We start from the raw sequence: 17,527 nt of genomic DNA on the forward strand, positions 1-17,527 counted from the left end.
GTTTAAATCAGTGAAATCTATGCAAATCCTTATTCTTTTTTTTTTTCTTTGGGACAATGATCATATTCGCTATCCATTCTGGGTATTTAGCTTCTCTTATAATTCCTGCATCAAGCATTTTCTGTAGTTCTTCTTCTATTTGGGAATGGTATGCTGTTGCGATTTTTCTTATTCTTTGTTTAAATGGTCTCACATTCTTGTTAATCTCCAACTTGTGGCATGCAATTGATGGATCTATTCCCGGTATTTCATCCATGCTTCCTGCAAAAATATCTTTATATTCTCGCAAAAGGTTAACAGTTCTTTCTTCTTCTTCTACATCCATCTTGGTTCCAATTCTCAATATTAGAGGTTCTTCTATAGTCCCAACGTTTACTTCTTTTGTTGGTTCTGCGGCAGTGTAACTGGACTCGGATTCTCCCATTGGTGTTGGTTCTTTTATTGTTTTCATAGGTCCTTCTCCTTCTTCCGAAATTTCACTGGGTATTCCCTTGCCTTCTTTTGCCCTTATCATGTATACTCTAAATTCTTCTTCTTTCTTTGCTTCCTTTGCCAATTTTCTGAGAAATTGTTTCCTTTTTGCTTGTCCTTCATAATGCTTTACTTCTATTTGATGACATAATTTCGCATTATCAACATCTCCTCTGATTTCTCATATTCCATTTGGTGTGGGGAATTTAATACATTGATGTAACGTTGATACTACAGCTTTTATCGCATGTATCCATGGGCTTCCTAACAACATATTATACGGTGATTCCATATCTACCACGCGTAGTGTTACGTGTGTTTCGATCTCTCCAAGTGGAATTCGTACCACTATTTCTCCTTTAGGTTTTGTTGTGGATTTTCCAAAGCCATGAACAAAATATGTTGAACTGGACATTTCTTCATCTTTAAATCCCATTCCCCGGAATGCATGATAAAATATTATATCCACTGAACTTCCTGTATCGATTAAAGTTTTGCTTAATATCCATTCTCCCGTGGATTTTGTTGTTGTCTCCTTCTCTTTTCGCGTAATAGGCACTGTAATAACCAATGGAGATGTATGGTTCAAATTTTCTTTTGGTTTTCTGCCGCCATGAATGTAATTTTTTGCTTTTTCCAATCTTTCAAGGGTAATGTCTTTTCTACCGCCACAACCTTCCTTCCTTCCTTCAAAATTTCGTTTATGTATTCTTCCTTTGATGTTTTCATGGAATTCATTAACCATCGTTTTGATTATCATATTACACTCCAATCTTTTGTCATCTTTATTGATTCTAATCATTTTTCTTTTAACTGGTTCACTGATTTATTTAATCACTTTCTTGATTTGAACAATCTCAACAATAATCTTCAACTTTCGATGTTGAAGCCCCTGTTTCTAGCGCCATTATGTAGTTGCAGGAAATCCTACACTACACCCCTCGTATGATTTCATTAATACTCAACTCATTTTTTAGGTTTTCAATCTTAATTTTATTAATGAATCTTTGAATATTCTTACAAGAAAAGATAAAAGAATCAAGAATAACCTCTGCTCTAGGCTTTCTCTCTCTTATTTGTTTTTCTTCCTCTAAAAAAGATCTCTCCCTCTTCTCAGTTGAACGACTATTTATAGGGAAATACATAGTGGATGACAGCTAATCTGTCCTTTATTTTCGGATATGGCTTGCGACATTCTCGCAACCTTACAAATGTTAATCTCGCAAACTCTCTAATTTTCGCAGGATCATCATATCTTTCTCATGATTTTTGCTGATGTCGTTTATTACATCATTTTTAAAATTGTTCTGCGACGCAGTTGTGTCATGTTGTTGATAATTTCCCTAAGATGTTATTGTTGCGAGATTCTGATCCTACATTGGTCAGCACCTTTCAGGAAATACCTAGACTATCATTCATTTAATTTTATTGTTAAGGACCCTGAAATTACAATATCCATCACCGAGTTACATTTTAGAACATTTTTTCATCAAACAGAGATATGTTTCTCCGCTGATAATTCACATAAAAGATTTCAACTACTGACACATATATATATATATACAAGTATCCAACCCGGTACAAACGCACCGGATGTTTCGAAAGGACCTATATTGTAGGCGCTTAAAATGTAGCATTATCATAGGGCGTCATAGAAAACGCACATGAAACTTAAAAATTCGCAAGCGCTATCCAATAGAAGACTTGTCGCGATTCTTACGAGGATTTGCTCATATATTCTGATGACAGGGAAATTGATTTTGTTTATTATTAACTTCAGATGGATGTTTTAAACGTAAAATACATGTTAGGACTTTTCTCAAAGAAAAAGGACTCAGTAATATAAGATTAAATAAAGCTGGCAATTAGTCGTAGGTTAATTGAATAATCCACCTAAATTGTTGTAAATAGTATTTGGATTAAATATGAGATAGCAGGTCTTGTTTGTTTCCTTTTTTTTTTTTTTTTGGTCTACTACGGTACTACCCTTGTTAATGTATATTCTCGCACGGAAGGTTAGCCACTCCCCGGGTCCACTAATTGCCCTTTTCTTCTTTTTGTTTTATGGTGTATTTCTTATGTTATGGTTACAACCCAAGTTTCTTACAAAATAGTTTTTAGCTTCATCCCCATTGATCCCACAGCTCTTAAATCCATGTATTCATCACCATTAATGGGTGCGAAATGAAAATTACAATTTCTTTCGCCCATTAAAACCCCAAATTTCCCCTTTTTCTCCCATGATTCCATAAATCAATAAATCAATTTTCTGCGAATTTGGAAGGCGGTAATATTCTTGGGGAATTTGTTGTATCGAAAACTAGAATTCAGAAATCATCCTATCAGGTAATTTTGTCTGAACCCTAATATATGTTCCATCCAAATTCATTAAATCTGAAGATTTTTTTTCATTCAGTACTTTGGATATAGGTAATTCATAAGTTTACATAAACTTAAAGGGATTCTTCATAAGTTTACATAATACATGTTTCAGAAATCAAAAATTAAACTAAAATTACAAATATGTAGGTTCTAATGTTAAGCATTGTATATCATCAAACCGAAACAACAAAACTCAGTCGATAGCAGTTACCGACCAATGATTTACTTGGAACAGATATTTGGAGGAATGACTTCCACAAAACTTTGTGGAGACTTTGGGTTGTATTTATACTCAAAAGAGATTACATACAGGGTGTTAGTCGTGGGAGATTTTGATGTATTTCTAGGGAGTTGGCAAATCCCCTGTTATTCGTGGGGGAGTTTGTCAAAATCTTTTAAAATCTCTGTTAGGGGTGAGAGATTTTTAGGGAGTTTCTACAAATACCTCCAAATCTCTTAAACTCCCTGTTAGTGGTGAGAGATTTGAATAGAATCTCTTAAACTCCTTGTTAGTCGTAAAACACTAGAAGCTTAGGGAGTTTACAATTTGGGGGATTTTGGGGGAGTTTGAGAGAGTTTAATGATGTTTTTGTGCTTGAACCAAATCTCTCAAAAAACAAGAGATTTCTGGGGAGTTAGGGTTGAACTCCCCAAAATTATCTAGACTCCCATACACTCCCTCTAAATCCCTGGAGATTTAAATACATTAAAATCTCTCAAACTCTCTCACGACTATCCCCGTGATAGTTTGTTACAACTCAAGCTTATTCAAAACCCAAAGATAACTACTCCTCAGATTACGTAGGAGTTTGATTTGATTTTAAAGACTGGAACTGATTACTCGGTCTCTTGACTAACTCCGTTGTATGCTTAACAGATTTCCTGTGTCCTTTTAAAATACACATAGTAGGTAGTATTTCTTTTCTCTATAATTCATATGCACCACCATCTATCATTATAAAACGCGTCTACTATGTCTGAGACATGAAAATCAAAAACGGTTTCAATCGGCTGAGCGGGTTGGAATTGGTATGTGAACTACCTCTGTAAGTAGGCCTTGTTCATCATCAGTTAATACAGTGTAGTATCACACTGCAACGTTTTCTTCAAAAATCTGCATTATCTTAGCTTTGTAATGGAAATCGAAAAACCCTTCTTCGTTAATGCTTACTTCCACCCAATCTCCAACGTTAAACTTCTGGTGTGACCATAGAGATCTTTTGAAAACGAACTTCCACTATTTGTAAGAAATTGGATAGGTCTCCATGATTTTTCTTTTGTGAATCAAACATAAAGCAGAATAAAAGATGGTTGCAAATATATAGGTAGTTTTGGATTCGTCCATGCTATATATAGGTTTAAATCGATACGTCTGATCGGATATATTTTACGGATACGATGGTTGGTATGTGTCCCCTAGAATTTAGGAGTTCTAAATCTTTTTTGACTTATATGAAAGGTGCTGACTCTTTTTTGACATGTATGAAAGGTTTTAAGCACATGTATGAAAGGTCCCGACTCTTTTATGCTTACAACATAATTGGAATTATAAATTTCAAATTGTTGGAATGATATTGTGGTAACTCTGGTTGAATTGATTGTAGCATTCGTATTACAGTTCATGTTGTGCACCAATCTTTGCCTGGCATACATTTTGAGAAAAATTTCAAGGATTCAACACTAAAATTCTATGTAACTCCATAAACTCACAATTTGAAGAAGCTAAGGGTTTCTTCGTGTAATTTTTGTGTTAATTACAATGACAGAACATCAAGTTTTCCGTTCTACAGAATTGTAGATAGCTGTTTTCATATCTTGCTAATGGTGGCCTCTTAGATCTACAGGTTTATGGAAATGCCAATTTTTATGCAATGTCGGTTTTGGTTTGTATTAGAATCATAATATTTAGTTTTATCTGGGACTGTAATAGTTTGTGTAAACAATGGGATGTTTTCAGGTATATCCAGTGCCTCAAAGGAGCAAGAGCAGGTTTATCTTAGAACTACTAAAGCTTTTATTCACTTGGTGACAATAGACCAAGGATATCCAAACATTATACTGGCAATCCTTCTTCTTGGAGCAATTTAAGAGAGGTGAACTATACTTCTTTGATCACAATTCTGCCATATAGATGATTACACTAACTTGTGTTATTACGTCGGATCAAATATGACAGTTATTGTCTAATTTGAATAATAAATCTATTTAAATGTGGATTACAGTATTAAGAAATATAATATTGGTGTGGAATGGAACCGTAGTCCACCAATCTCGACGTTAGTAGTGATATTTACGCTTAGTTTCGTTATAGGCGTTCCTGGCACATTTTTTCCTTCAAGTTTCCCCTTCCATTGATACTGAGGTCTCCGCATCCTGAATTACATCTGCATGACACGTAATTCCATGTTGATTAGATAATACTCTAGATCATAATATTTCAGTTCGGTTTGCAAGGGAGACTGCTACCTGAGTGTAAATTATTGAACACTTCTTTATACACGATATTCTGTGTGCATCCTGTTGGTTCTTCACCGCTTTTCTTTATCAGAATCTTCAAACCTTCCCGTGATGTTGTTCTTGATACTGCCACGTATAGCTGGCCATGAGTAAAAACCGGTCTTGGCAAATAAATCCCAACATTCTTTATGGTATGACCTTGGCTCTTATTGATCGTCATAGCAAAGCATACTTTAACCGGGAATTGTCTTCTTCTTAGTACGAAAGGTAAGTTTGTGTCAGTGGGAGACATTATTATCCTTGGGATGTAAACCCGCGACCCTATGTGGTTCCCCTGTTAAGATATGTGCTTCAATAACTCTCTTGCCAATTTGTTTTATGATTAACCGTGTTCCGTTGCAAAGACCCATACTTTGATTTATGTTGTGTAGTAGCATAATTGGAACTCCAACTTTCAGCTGTAACTTATGGTTTGGTATGCCTGGAAATTGCAGGGAATTAAGAAATTCAGTAGGATACAGGACATCTTGATCTTGAACGGATCCCGTAATTGGGCTAAGGCTGTCTGAACTCAAGAAATTATGTGTTTCTCCTGGAATTGTCGAGACAATGAAGTCGTTTATTTCATCTACGCTGTCGTTAGTTGGTGCGAGTATACATCTTTCACTTAAGTATTATGTATCCCCATATCTGTCTAATATGCTAGGATATATAACAGACATGATCTATTTCACGCAGTCCTCATCCGGGGCGATCAGATACTCATCCGGTATTTTGATCCAAGATGGCTCTTCCATATCATTAAGTGAAATTGCTGGTAGATTTCCATTCCCAAGATCTAGTACCCATTTACTGAATTCTTCTCTTTCTTTTGTTTCAGGCGATACTCCGGAAGTTAGTCACATATTCTCAGTAAGGTTGAAGATTCTGAAATGACTCCAAAGGTCAGACCTATTAATCGTTGCGTCAACAATAATTTCCCTAGTTCCTTTGGGAATGATCGGTAATATCTGCCTAAAATCTCCACCAAACACTACAATTTTCCTCCGAATATGTCTGTCGGCTTACTCATCAGATCCCTCAATGTCCTATCCAGTGCTTCGAATGCATGTTTATGCATCATTTGTGCTTCATTCCATATTATTAAGTCTGCCCTACACATCAATGCTGCCAAATGTTTTCCCTTCGGTATGTCACATCACGAGTTCTCCTGAATTTGTAGGGGTAATTTGAATCTTGAATGTGTTGTTCTCCCACCTGGTAGTAATAGTGATGCTATTCCTGATGAAGCCACTGTTAAAATGATTTTGAACCTTGATCTTAAACTGGCTGCTAACGTTTTCCACAAATATATTTTTCCCGTGCCACCGCTTCCATAGACGAAAAAACTCCCCCTTGTTTATTTTCTATTGCCTCTGTTATTGCATCAAATACCTTTCTTTGCTCAATGTTAAGTCCTTTGTGGTACCGTAAGAATTATTCAGAAAGTTTTATTTTGTTATACTGCAGTTCTTCGCGGATGAGTCTGTTTTCTTTCTGGGCATGAAGAGTCATTTTCGGGTAAGGGAGTTTTGGGATTTCTTTGAGAGACCTGTTGATTTGGTTCATCGCTTTCTCAATTTCGAATAAAACATATTCTTGGAGCTCTTCATCTTCGATCTCAAGATCTTCATCTCCTAATAATATTTTTTTGCCGATGGTCATCAGATAACAGTCTCCAGTGTCGGTTCCACGGTTCTTCCGGATTTGTAATTTCGCAAAAGAGTAGCAATGTTATGAACATTTCACGTAATAACTTACTGGATGCCCAAGTTCCCGCCTCTTCCATTGCTTCGTGCCATTCTTTGTCGTCATCCAGCAAACCAAAATCTAAACATGCATCTTTGAATGTTGGATGAACAAATCCATTCACAGTCTTAATTTCGTCAAAGCTACGTGGATCTTTTACTATGTTGAGCAACAAACGCAGGTAGAATCTCTCACCCTATGTTGGATGTGCATGATATAGCCTTGCAATTCTTCTCTTCGACTTTCTTCTAGACCACTTCTTTTTAGTCTGGTCCCAGATCCATTTTGTTGGAAATTCTGCATAAGTTAACTCCCTTGCATCTTTATATTTTCTATTTGCCTTCATCCACTATACGAACTTTGTTTCTTCCGGATCTGTTCGATTCAACACTGCGGTCAAGTTTTCGTTGTCCCGAAATATGATTTGTTGTTCACCCGGTAAATGAAAAGACAACCTCTCCACACTCGGATCTCTGAATTGGATCTCGAAGTTATATATTCGCCAGGTTGCTTCTGAGGCCGATACGTAGCGACAATGTAAGTAGTTGCTGACTTCATCTACTTTTTGCACCTTGCCATTTTGTTTATCTCTGTTTGAGGAATTTTCACCCTCAGGAACTGTTGAATCTTTTTTTTAGATTTCTTCAATTACCGCAACTGCCATATCTTTTCCTTTGCATATATATTTGAACAAATATTTGACGACCCGGGTTTTGTTGCATATTTCCACATTAATGTGTGCTTGGTATTTCATAATCAAGTTTCCGTTGTACGGAACCACCCATCTGTTATCCAGATCAATACCTGTTGATCAGGGTCATTGATTTCTCTATTTCAACTAAAACCAAGTACTCGAGTTGTTCATCATCGATTTCAAGATCTTCGTTACCTGTTTGTTTTGTTTGTTCATGCAGAATATCTTTGGATAGTACTCTCCATTGTCTGCTCCACATTTCCGTTGGATCTTTTATTTCACAGAACAGTAACAGTGCGATGAACATTTTACGTAGGGATCTGCTGCACCCCCAAGTCTTGCTTCTTCAGTCACTTCTTGCCATTTTCCATTTTTCAGGGATTTGGGAATGCAAACTGAGGTTTCTGTAGTCGAGTTGGTTAGTCTGCGTATTTATTTTTGCCGAAACCTGTGAAATTATTAGAGATGGTGACTGTATCTCAAATTAGTATCCAACGGTTGCGACCTTTTGTGAAATTTCGTTGATCCTGAAAGACCCAATGTGAAGAGGCACATTTTTTATTGACCTATTTTTTTTCTGGTGCGATTAAATGAAAGTATCCCTTGAATTTGGCCAATGGAAAGCGGCCAAGTAAGTAGTGCCTCTTAGAATGACTGGCCAATTAGATATCGATGACAGGGAAATTAGTGCTGATGTGGCTTCACCAGATGCAAGATTAATTATGAGCGCGACATGTGGTGATTTGGGGTCCCTAATTATAAAAAAAGATATATATATATATATATATACATGTTAAAATAAAATAAAATCAAGTATATATGTTAACCTATATTTAGAATGAATCAAATGTAAAGCATACAGTTCAGCATTCAAAAGGACGAAAAAAAAACCACAACATCATAGGTTCTATGTTTAAACTATACTCACTAAGAAAATCGTTCTCATATAACCCATTATCTTCTCATATAACCCACTATCTCAAAATAAAATCGAATTCCGATAACCCTTGAATCAATTTAGTAATACCTATCAAAATTCAAGTTCAACAATTTTATTTATTATTTGAGGATCAATCCAAATAGAAAATGTACTGAAAATTATAAACTAAAGAATTCTTGAACAAATGAATTGATGCCACTGAAAAGAAAAAAGAACACAAGCATTAATAAAGTAACCGATTGGGTGTATATTGAGTGGAAGTAGATGAAGAAGCATCAACGAAAATAACGGATCTTAAGTGAACCCAGAAAATAAAGAAGAGGCATTGATTGCAGCCAAATAAGAAGATGATGATATGATATTAAAATTTTGAATAAAATTTTAACCTTTTAAGAGTCAAAAAAAAATAAAATGATATACCAATTCTTGTTTACAACTTTGAAACCCTAGTTATCCCTCGTTCCCTTGGAACTGAAATTAGAACTGTTGATCGCATTCCAAAGTACAACATAAAATTCCTTACCGTCATTTTTTTTTGTTACGAAAGCAAAGGTAAAGTTAGAGTATATGAATGATATTATTACCTCAAACACCATTATCTGTAAGGCGGAAGAGGAGGAAACTCAAAAGACTATATGAATGAGACTGAGATGAAAGTTCCATTGAAATACTCGGAGAGGGGAGCGTTTTAAAAACCAAAAGCCATACACACGCACTTGTGTTTGATGGGATCAATTCCGGCCGAAGATTTATCTTTGCCAAGGATAAATCTAGACCTCCACTTACACAGACAAACTTAGCCAAACTGTGCTTTATACTCTTGAATTACTCTTAACTACAAGTTTAGTAATGTATCGTATTGATTGTAACGATGTGGAGCTTGTCACCACTTCTTGGACGAAACAATTCGGATGGCTGCCTAGCCTAAGGATTGAGAAATTCTTGTTTTAATTTAATTTGCCAAAGAAAAAAATGTTTATTTACTTTTATTTATTTTTATTTGAACAACAACAAAAACAAAAAAGTTTCGAAGCAGTTTTTTTTTTTCTTCTATTTTCTTCTTCGTCTTCCATGCTTTTATTTCTCTATCTCTTATTTCTTAATATTGAAGAACCAAAGATCACCACAGGAAAAACTGAGATTTTATCGAACGAGAATGGATAAGATGAGTAAAGCCCTTCAGGAGCAGTGTACCCAATTTCATCGGCTTCCTGTTAAGATTGAAGCAGTCAGTATCCTGTTAAGATTGAAGCAATATAAATTTCATATTGTATATACTTAGATAATTTATTTGCGAGTTTTAGCTTTTATTTAGGGAGGAAGATGAACACTCTTAGATGGACAATATCATATATGATTTGCGTCATTTTTTCCGCAAACCTCAAACGACAATGAATTTAAATCTAATATTTTGATGATACGTTCTTCTTGTAAGACTCTAAATTCCTACAAAAAATGAGCATAGTTCGAGATGTATAACACCACCATCTACCCCTTTGAATATCAACAGTTAACTTTTAACAGTTGAAATTAAAATCGGTAGATGGTGAGGTTTGGTATCTCGAATTTTGCTCATATTTGGTAGAAATATATAGAGAGTCTTACAATTGGTATGCTAGTTAGGAAGGTGGTACTGGGGGGTAGGGGATAGGAAGAATTATTATTGAGATGTGATGGAGATTTGGGAGTACATCTTTGGTCGTTAGCTGAGATTTAACAGGGATGTTACACCTTAAATGTTTATTTACTTCTATTTATTCTATTTAAACAACAACAAAAAAACGAGTTTCAAAGCAGTATTTTTTTTCTTTGTTCTCTTTTCTTCTTCGTCTTCCATGCTTTTATTTCTCTATCTCTTATTTTTTAATATTGAAGAATCAAGGATCACCACTGGTCAAATCTGAAATTTTATCGAACGAGAGTGGATAAGATTAATAAAGCTCTTCAGGAGCATTGTAGCCAATTTCATCGGCTTCCTGTTAAGATTGAAGTAGTCAGTGTCCTGTTAAGATTGAAGCAATATAAACTTCATATTATATATACTTAGCTAATTTACTTGCGAGTTTTAGATTTTAAGAGGAAGGATCCATGAACACTCTTAGATGGACACTATCATACATGATTTGCGTTATTTTCTCCGCAAAACTCAAATGACAATGAATTTAAATTTAATATTTTGATGATACGTTCTTCTTCTAAGACTATACATTCTTACAAAAAATGAGCACAACTCGAGATGTATAACACCACCATTTACCCCTTTGAATATCAACAATTAACTTTTAACGGTTGAAATTAAAATCGGTAGATGGTGAGGTTTGGTATCTCGAATTGTATTCATTTTAGGTAGAAATATATAGAGTCTTATAAGAGGAACATATTATCAAAATATTAGATTTAAATTCATTGTCGTTTGGATTTTGCGAAGAAAATGGCGTGAATCATGTATGATAGTGTTCATGGATCCTCCCTCTTATTTAGGATGCCATATATGAATACAGTTATGGTAACATGGAAAATAAAACTATCAAAAGGATTTCCATTTAACATATCCAAATGCACATATTAATCAATCTCACCCATCCTTCCATGACAGACATTCGAGAACAATTTTGTAATGTAAGTGAACTCTTAATCTAGGAAATCCAATATATTTAAAATCAATGTAATGTAAGTAAACTCTTAATCTAGGAAACCCAATATATTTAAAATCAAATATGCTGAGAATTAATAGATTGTGGATAAATCAAAAATGATGGTTGATTTAGGGTACTTTCTACAAAGAATAGGAGATTGAAGTGATGGATGTCAGGTGGGGATTTACTGCAAGAATAAAAGGAGGAATGGGTACTTGAGAAATTAATCTATAAATGTAGCAGATGGGTTCGATCTGAGATTTGAAGAGCAATACAAGATGATGAAGAGATGATTCATAGGAAATTGAACATTGGGTTTGTTTTTCTTCTTCGTACTTTCCAAATACACGTCTCGTGATATAAAAGCTAAAAAAATAAATAACAAATGATACAAAATGAATTTGCTATGATTAATTAGTTTGTTAAGTTACACCAGAAATCCTCATTTATCTTTTAATCAATGAATTTTTCATATTATAAAAGAATGACTTTTAAATGTGATAAAACCAGGGTAGAACAACCACACCAATATTTCATTTAGGCTATATGTATGGACTAACTCCAATATAATTCCAAGAGAATCAACTAGACAGCCATACTCAATCAAAAAAATATATACAAGAGTTATGTCTCGGTTTCTCAAATCAATCTGCAATCGAACAGATTGAAATCTGTGAGACGGATTAATATGAGAAACAACTTGAATGGTACCAAAAATCAATGTTCAAGTGTCAGTCAATTTATATCAACAACCAAAGGTTGGATTATCTAATTGATTGAACTACGCACAACCTGTGATATTTCAATTATATAGAAAATATAATACGGAGAATAAATAACACATACACCAGAAGTTTTGTTAACAAGGAAACCACAAATGCAGAAAAACCCGGGGACCTAGTCCAGTTTTGAACACCACACTGTATTAAGCCGCTACCGACACTAGCCTACTACAAATTAACTTCGGAATGGAATGTAGTTGAGCCCTAATCAATCTCACACTGATCAAGGTACATCCGTGTTCCTTATGCATCTTGAAGCACGCCGGATTCTATGCACTTGATTCCCTTAGCTGATCTCACCCAAAACTAAGAGTTGCTACGTCCCAAAGTCGAAGACTTGATAAACAAATATGTCTCACAATGAAAAGTCTATAGTAATAGATAAATCTGTCTCCCACAGAAATACCTACGAAATTTGTTCCATCTTTTGATAAATCAAGGTAAACAGGAACCAATTGATACACCAGACTTATATTCCCGAAGAACAACCTAATAATATCAATCGCCTCACAATAATCTTAATCGTATGGAAGCGAAACAAGATATTGTGGAATCACAAAGAATGAGACGAATAGCTTTGTGACTACTTTTATATCTTACCTATCAAAGATAAATCTCGAAGATAGTACTCAATACGATATAAGAAAGTAAGATCAGAACACGCAACTACAGAGAAAATAGTTGATTCTGGCTTCACAATCCCAATGAAGTCTTCAAGTTGTTAACCTACAGAGTTTTGGAGAAAACCTAAGGTTAAAGGAGAATTCACTCTAGTCGTAACTAGTTGGGCCGACCGAGCGAAACGAGGAAGGACCTTTATATGACCACTTTTTTGTAAATCTAAGTGATCAATTACCACAAAAAGATTGAGAATGGTCCATGCTGAAAAACCAAAAATGCTCTACATGTTTCCATTTCTCACTAAAACTAGTGTAAATACAACATAAAATAAAGGGTAATCACGTAAAATTCTGGGGCAGAAAAAAGGACACGGAGGTTGGAAATGTTTTAATTATTGAGGGACAGTTTAGTAAAATCGTAGGTAAAGTGACATAAAGGTTGCAGGATCAAATCCCGACCACCTCCTTCTTCTTCTTTTTTCCTTTTCTTTCCCCTTCTTCGTTTTTCTTTCTTCTTCAGCCATGAAACCGAGAGAGGAGATCGAGACAGAGAAGATTAATGGAAGATGATTGAAGATAGAAATTGAGAAGGATTCGAAGTAGAATATGTGAATGCTGCCATCGATTAATAACAGGAAGAATGGAAATGGTCGTTGCTGTTTCAAGTGAAGAGTTAGGGTTTTGTTTCTGAAGAATTAGGGTTCGTAGGAGTTGAACTAATATGGTTGAATCTGGAGGAGATAGATTGAGAATCTAAGAAGAAATTGGTGTTACTGTTACCATGGGTTGAGAACCAATCGAGAAATTAGAAGGTGGTATTGATTGAGTTGCTGAGATGGGTGATTAGGTTCAGATGGAGGAATTTAGGGTGTGTAGAAGATGACTCTGGTGGTTGTTTGCCATGATTAAGTCAGAGAAGGAAAAGTCGAATCTGAGATGGAAATGGATTCAGGGTTTGAGTTTGAATCATGGCTTGCTGAGCTCGAGCACCTGTAGTGGGGTTTTGATTTGAATCTGAGATTTGAAAGTGCTGGATGAAGTTGTGAAAGGGAATGGAGATGTTGATGTTGATGGGTATACACAGGATGGCTAGAAGCCGTGATATTAGATGAAGAAAGTTCAAAAGAAGCAATCAGTAACAGAGATTGATGAATGGAGGTTCTTGAGATGTGAATTGAAGAAAATGAAATGCTGGGTGTTAGCAAAGATTCAGATGGCTGTTGGTGATTGTGAACTGCGGTGAACAAATGTAAATGCAGTGGTAACAGTAATTATTAGTTTCTCAGTACTAGATTTTTTTTCTAATATTGTTTCGTTAGATTTATTCCACATCCATACGAATATGTGTTTGTATCAAACTTGATTGATTTTATCCACTACTTATCAATAATGAGGTTACATTTTTTAGTTTAGTTAGTTTTTTGGTAGATTAGAGTTACAAGCAGGGAATATGAAGCTTCTCCTGTTATTTTGTGGCTGAGCAAGTACTGAGAAGAGTGGCTTGCAGTTACTGAATGACATTATTCTTTCATTATTGAGATGCTATAATCCTTGTATTAATGCATTTGCCAGATAGAGTAGTAATATTTCCTCTATTATGATCCATACTTCAAAACAACGATACACCTAATCTCCTGAAATTATGTAGTCAAAGCATTACGAAGATAGTGATTAAGATAACAAACTTTCTCTGTATTTATGATTCCCTATGGCTATGCATCTGTGGAGTCAATAGATAAAGAGGAAATTGGACCTCCTAATTAAGGAGGAGCCAGACCTTTGTGAACAAGGATTTGCATGTACTTACAAGCAAGATATCTGGAAGCAAGGTACTTGCAAATTCATGTTTTTTCTTCCCTGAAATTCACAACACCTGCCTAGCTCTCTAATTTGGATAATATATCGTGATTTTTCTTTTTGAAATGCTTACGGGTAGTAGCATCACAAGTGGGGAGTTGATACCAAAACCGTGTACATTTTTCTGTTGTATCTTATGAGTTTGGTGGTCATATGAGTGACATCGAAGTGTCTGTATTACTTGGTACTCCAAAAATATCTCTTTCTGCAATGGATATGCATGAGATGTAATAACTTGGGGCTGTGTTTGCTTCAAGGTATTGTTTCAATTTTTTATTCGATGTTTGTTGATTTCGTTGTGGATATGGAATTGCGGTTGTGTTTTCTTAGGTATAGAAAGATGGATTGCAATTTGATTCAAAAATGTTGTGTGTGTCATACATTGAATTGACTCAAAATCAATGTCAATTTTGCGTGTGTGTTTTTTGGATCAAATTTGGGGATTTCTTAATTTATGAATATGGTGATGGCTTTAGATAAAGGAGAAGTGAGTGAGGTGAAAGAGGAAAAGTTGGTTAAAGCCGCCAAAAAAGGTGCTGCGATTTTGGATCAGCATCTCCCTGACCAATATAAGACAAACTACCATGTATTGGAGCATGTAAGTAATCCAGTTGCAGTTCTTTATTGTCGGAAGTCATTGTTTGATATGGTGCATGGGGTATTTTTACTGTTGGTTCTTATTTACTTATGGCTTCAAAATTGTTTTGCTTCATATTTATACAGGGAGGTGAAATCTATGATGCAATGTTGAACCAAACAAAATCTCTCAGATGATAATAATAAGTTCTACGTGATTCAAGCTCTTGGTATAGTTTCTTCTTCTGCTTCATCCTCATTTATTTCTCTTGTTCCAGTTCCCGTCTTCCAAACGTCTGTTTTTTGTGTACTGGGCAGAATCAAGTCTCATGAATGTGGTATAAATCTTTTTCCCAACTTTGTCTGTGCTATAAACTAATGCAGAATCAGACGGCTGGCGACGTCCAACGGGGAGGTGATGCAGTTGCTGCTCCAGCCCTTGCTGCTGGTGGGGATTGGACTGATACAGGTTGGATTTCTTTACAGTCTTCTGTACATACTCATCACTCTCTTAGTTGGTTTCAGGTTTTTACTGGCATCAGTATTGTAGTGATGACGCTGGGATCTTACTTCTGTTTGTTTTTTATTCACAGTTGTTCCTGCGGCAGGAGTGGATGCATCTTTGGAGTCAGCGGCGGCATCATCCCTCCAGCTGCAAGTTGGGAATGAGGGGTGCAGTAATGTCTTATATTTTTTGCCGGTCTTTTCTCATGTACTCAAGGTGTTCTATCGAACCTTGCTTTCTATGTTGAGCTAATTTTGTTTTAATAGTTGAAAAGATATTTTAGTTTTCTTAGCTCCATACCTTGAACCTTTCTTATTTTAATAGCAGATTCCTTTCGTTTGGGAATGAGGTTCTTCACACTTGAGAATTGTAGTTAGTGGTTTTGAGGATTATTTGAGCCTTGTTTTTTTTTTTTGCTCGTCATTTTTATGTTCGGAGTATGTTGCTTTTGAGTTTAGGATTGTAACTACTTTAGCTAGCGAGTGATAGTTTGAGAGAGAGGGAGTTGGTGTTGAGAATCTCTAAAGATTTGAATATAAGATTTTTTATTTTATTTTATCAACTTAATTCAATTTTGTTTTACTAATTAGAATTATATTAAAATTTGTTTGAACGTTTCTTTAAAAAAAAAAAACCTCTGAAACTGCAATCACATAATGGCGTCGTTTCGTCAAAATTCTTCGGTCGGCCTTCCCACCGTGTCAACGGTTGTACTAGTATCACACATGAGGTGTGTGGATTAAGTTTCCCAGTTGCTAGAGTTCTCCCTTATATAGTCTTCAAATCAAGGTTTGCAATCAATGTTACCTTGGTAACAAAGCATTCAATATTCACTGTTAGATGAAAACTTGATTAGAGTCAAGCCAATATCTTTCGGCCGTTAGATCGTCTTGGATTTTTGCACACAAATGAAATGTGCCTTCATTTAGATATGAGTAACCGTACCTAAATGTGTATACATGGTTGGTTCAACAATAGTTAACCGAAGTTAGCCATATGAACACTTTCTTATCATCCTTGTTCACCTCAATCATAACTAGTTCAAGTGACTCAAATTAAACTAGTTATGGAGTTGTTCAATTGTTTATATTCTCATAGAAGTACACAAGACACAATTGAAGCAAAATCGGTTTTGATTCACATGAATCAATTCATGAACATTATAGCCACAGTTTGCAAAATATTGCATTCCTTAAATAAATCTGTATTTTTTCACAAATAAACCAATTTTAGAACTTCGCCCACTCAAGTACGCAAACGGATACGCATACCTAAGTAGCCGGAATTGGTCTGGGTTCACCAGTATGAGAAGGGGTACGCATACTGTCGTACTTGACCAACCTCAGTTGAATTCCCGGACTTGAATTGTTACGCCGGTACGCATACGGGTATGCATATTATAGTTCCCGGACTTCAACTCTCAAACTAGTACGCATACGTGTATGCATACTATGGTTCCCGGACTTGGAGTATATTTGCAACAGTACGCATACTATGCTATATTCAATCAATGGTTAATTGTAATTGTTCTAAACTCCACTTTAATCATTGAAATATTCTTGGAAGACGAGAATACATGTCTCACACAAACTATTAGCTTTAAAGCGATTTTCAAGTGATCAAAGGATCAATACGAAACATTCCGAATCTACATCAAATGACTGTCTCACACAAATCATGTAAGATGTTACCATGCGATTTTCCCATGACCATCTTTTGACTTTCGTCAAGAACATAAGATGAACTTGGTTAAAGCGAAAGCTTACCAGCACATGTTTCGAGAAATATGTAAGCGAGTTAAACTTAGCTCGAAATCTCA

The 17,527-nt window shown here is 35.4% G+C and overlaps 2 long non-coding RNA genes across 6 annotated transcripts; both read left to right on the forward strand.

Moving 5' to 3' along the window:
- The first annotated feature begins 2,581 nt into the window (after positions 1 to 2,581).
- Positions 2,582 to 8,359, forward strand: LOC113349071. Of its 3 annotated transcripts, XR_003359935.1 has the most exons (8): positions 2,582 to 2,817; positions 4,811 to 4,946; positions 5,805 to 5,956; positions 6,191 to 6,313; positions 6,407 to 6,498; positions 6,820 to 6,870; positions 7,018 to 7,635; positions 8,013 to 8,359. It is a non-coding gene; the product is annotated as an uncharacterized LOC113349071 (long non-coding RNA). The 3 variants fall into 3 exon arrangements; XR_003359934.1 differs by having other exon boundaries at positions 5,805 to 5,962; positions 6,191 to 6,498; XR_003359933.1 differs by having other exon boundaries at positions 6,191 to 6,498.
- Positions 8,360 to 13,258: 4,899 nt separating this feature from the next.
- On the forward strand, positions 13,259 to 16,210 carry LOC113349072. 3 transcript variants are annotated; one of them, XR_003359938.1, is made up of 6 exons: positions 13,259 to 14,031; positions 15,104 to 15,225; positions 15,351 to 15,433; positions 15,588 to 15,672; positions 15,797 to 15,924; positions 16,036 to 16,210. It is a non-coding gene; the product is annotated as an uncharacterized LOC113349072 (long non-coding RNA). The 3 variants fall into 3 exon arrangements; XR_003359936.1 differs by having other exon boundaries at positions 15,797 to 16,210; XR_003359937.1 differs by having other exon boundaries at positions 13,259 to 14,019; positions 15,797 to 16,210.
- Positions 16,211 to 17,527: the final 1,317 nt, after the last annotated feature.

The sequence above is a fragment of the Papaver somniferum genome, chromosome 2 (genome assembly GCF_003573695.1).
Source record: "Papaver somniferum cultivar HN1 chromosome 2, ASM357369v1, whole genome shotgun sequence".
NCBI classification, from domain to species: Eukaryota; Viridiplantae; Streptophyta; class Magnoliopsida; order Ranunculales; family Papaveraceae; genus Papaver; species Papaver somniferum.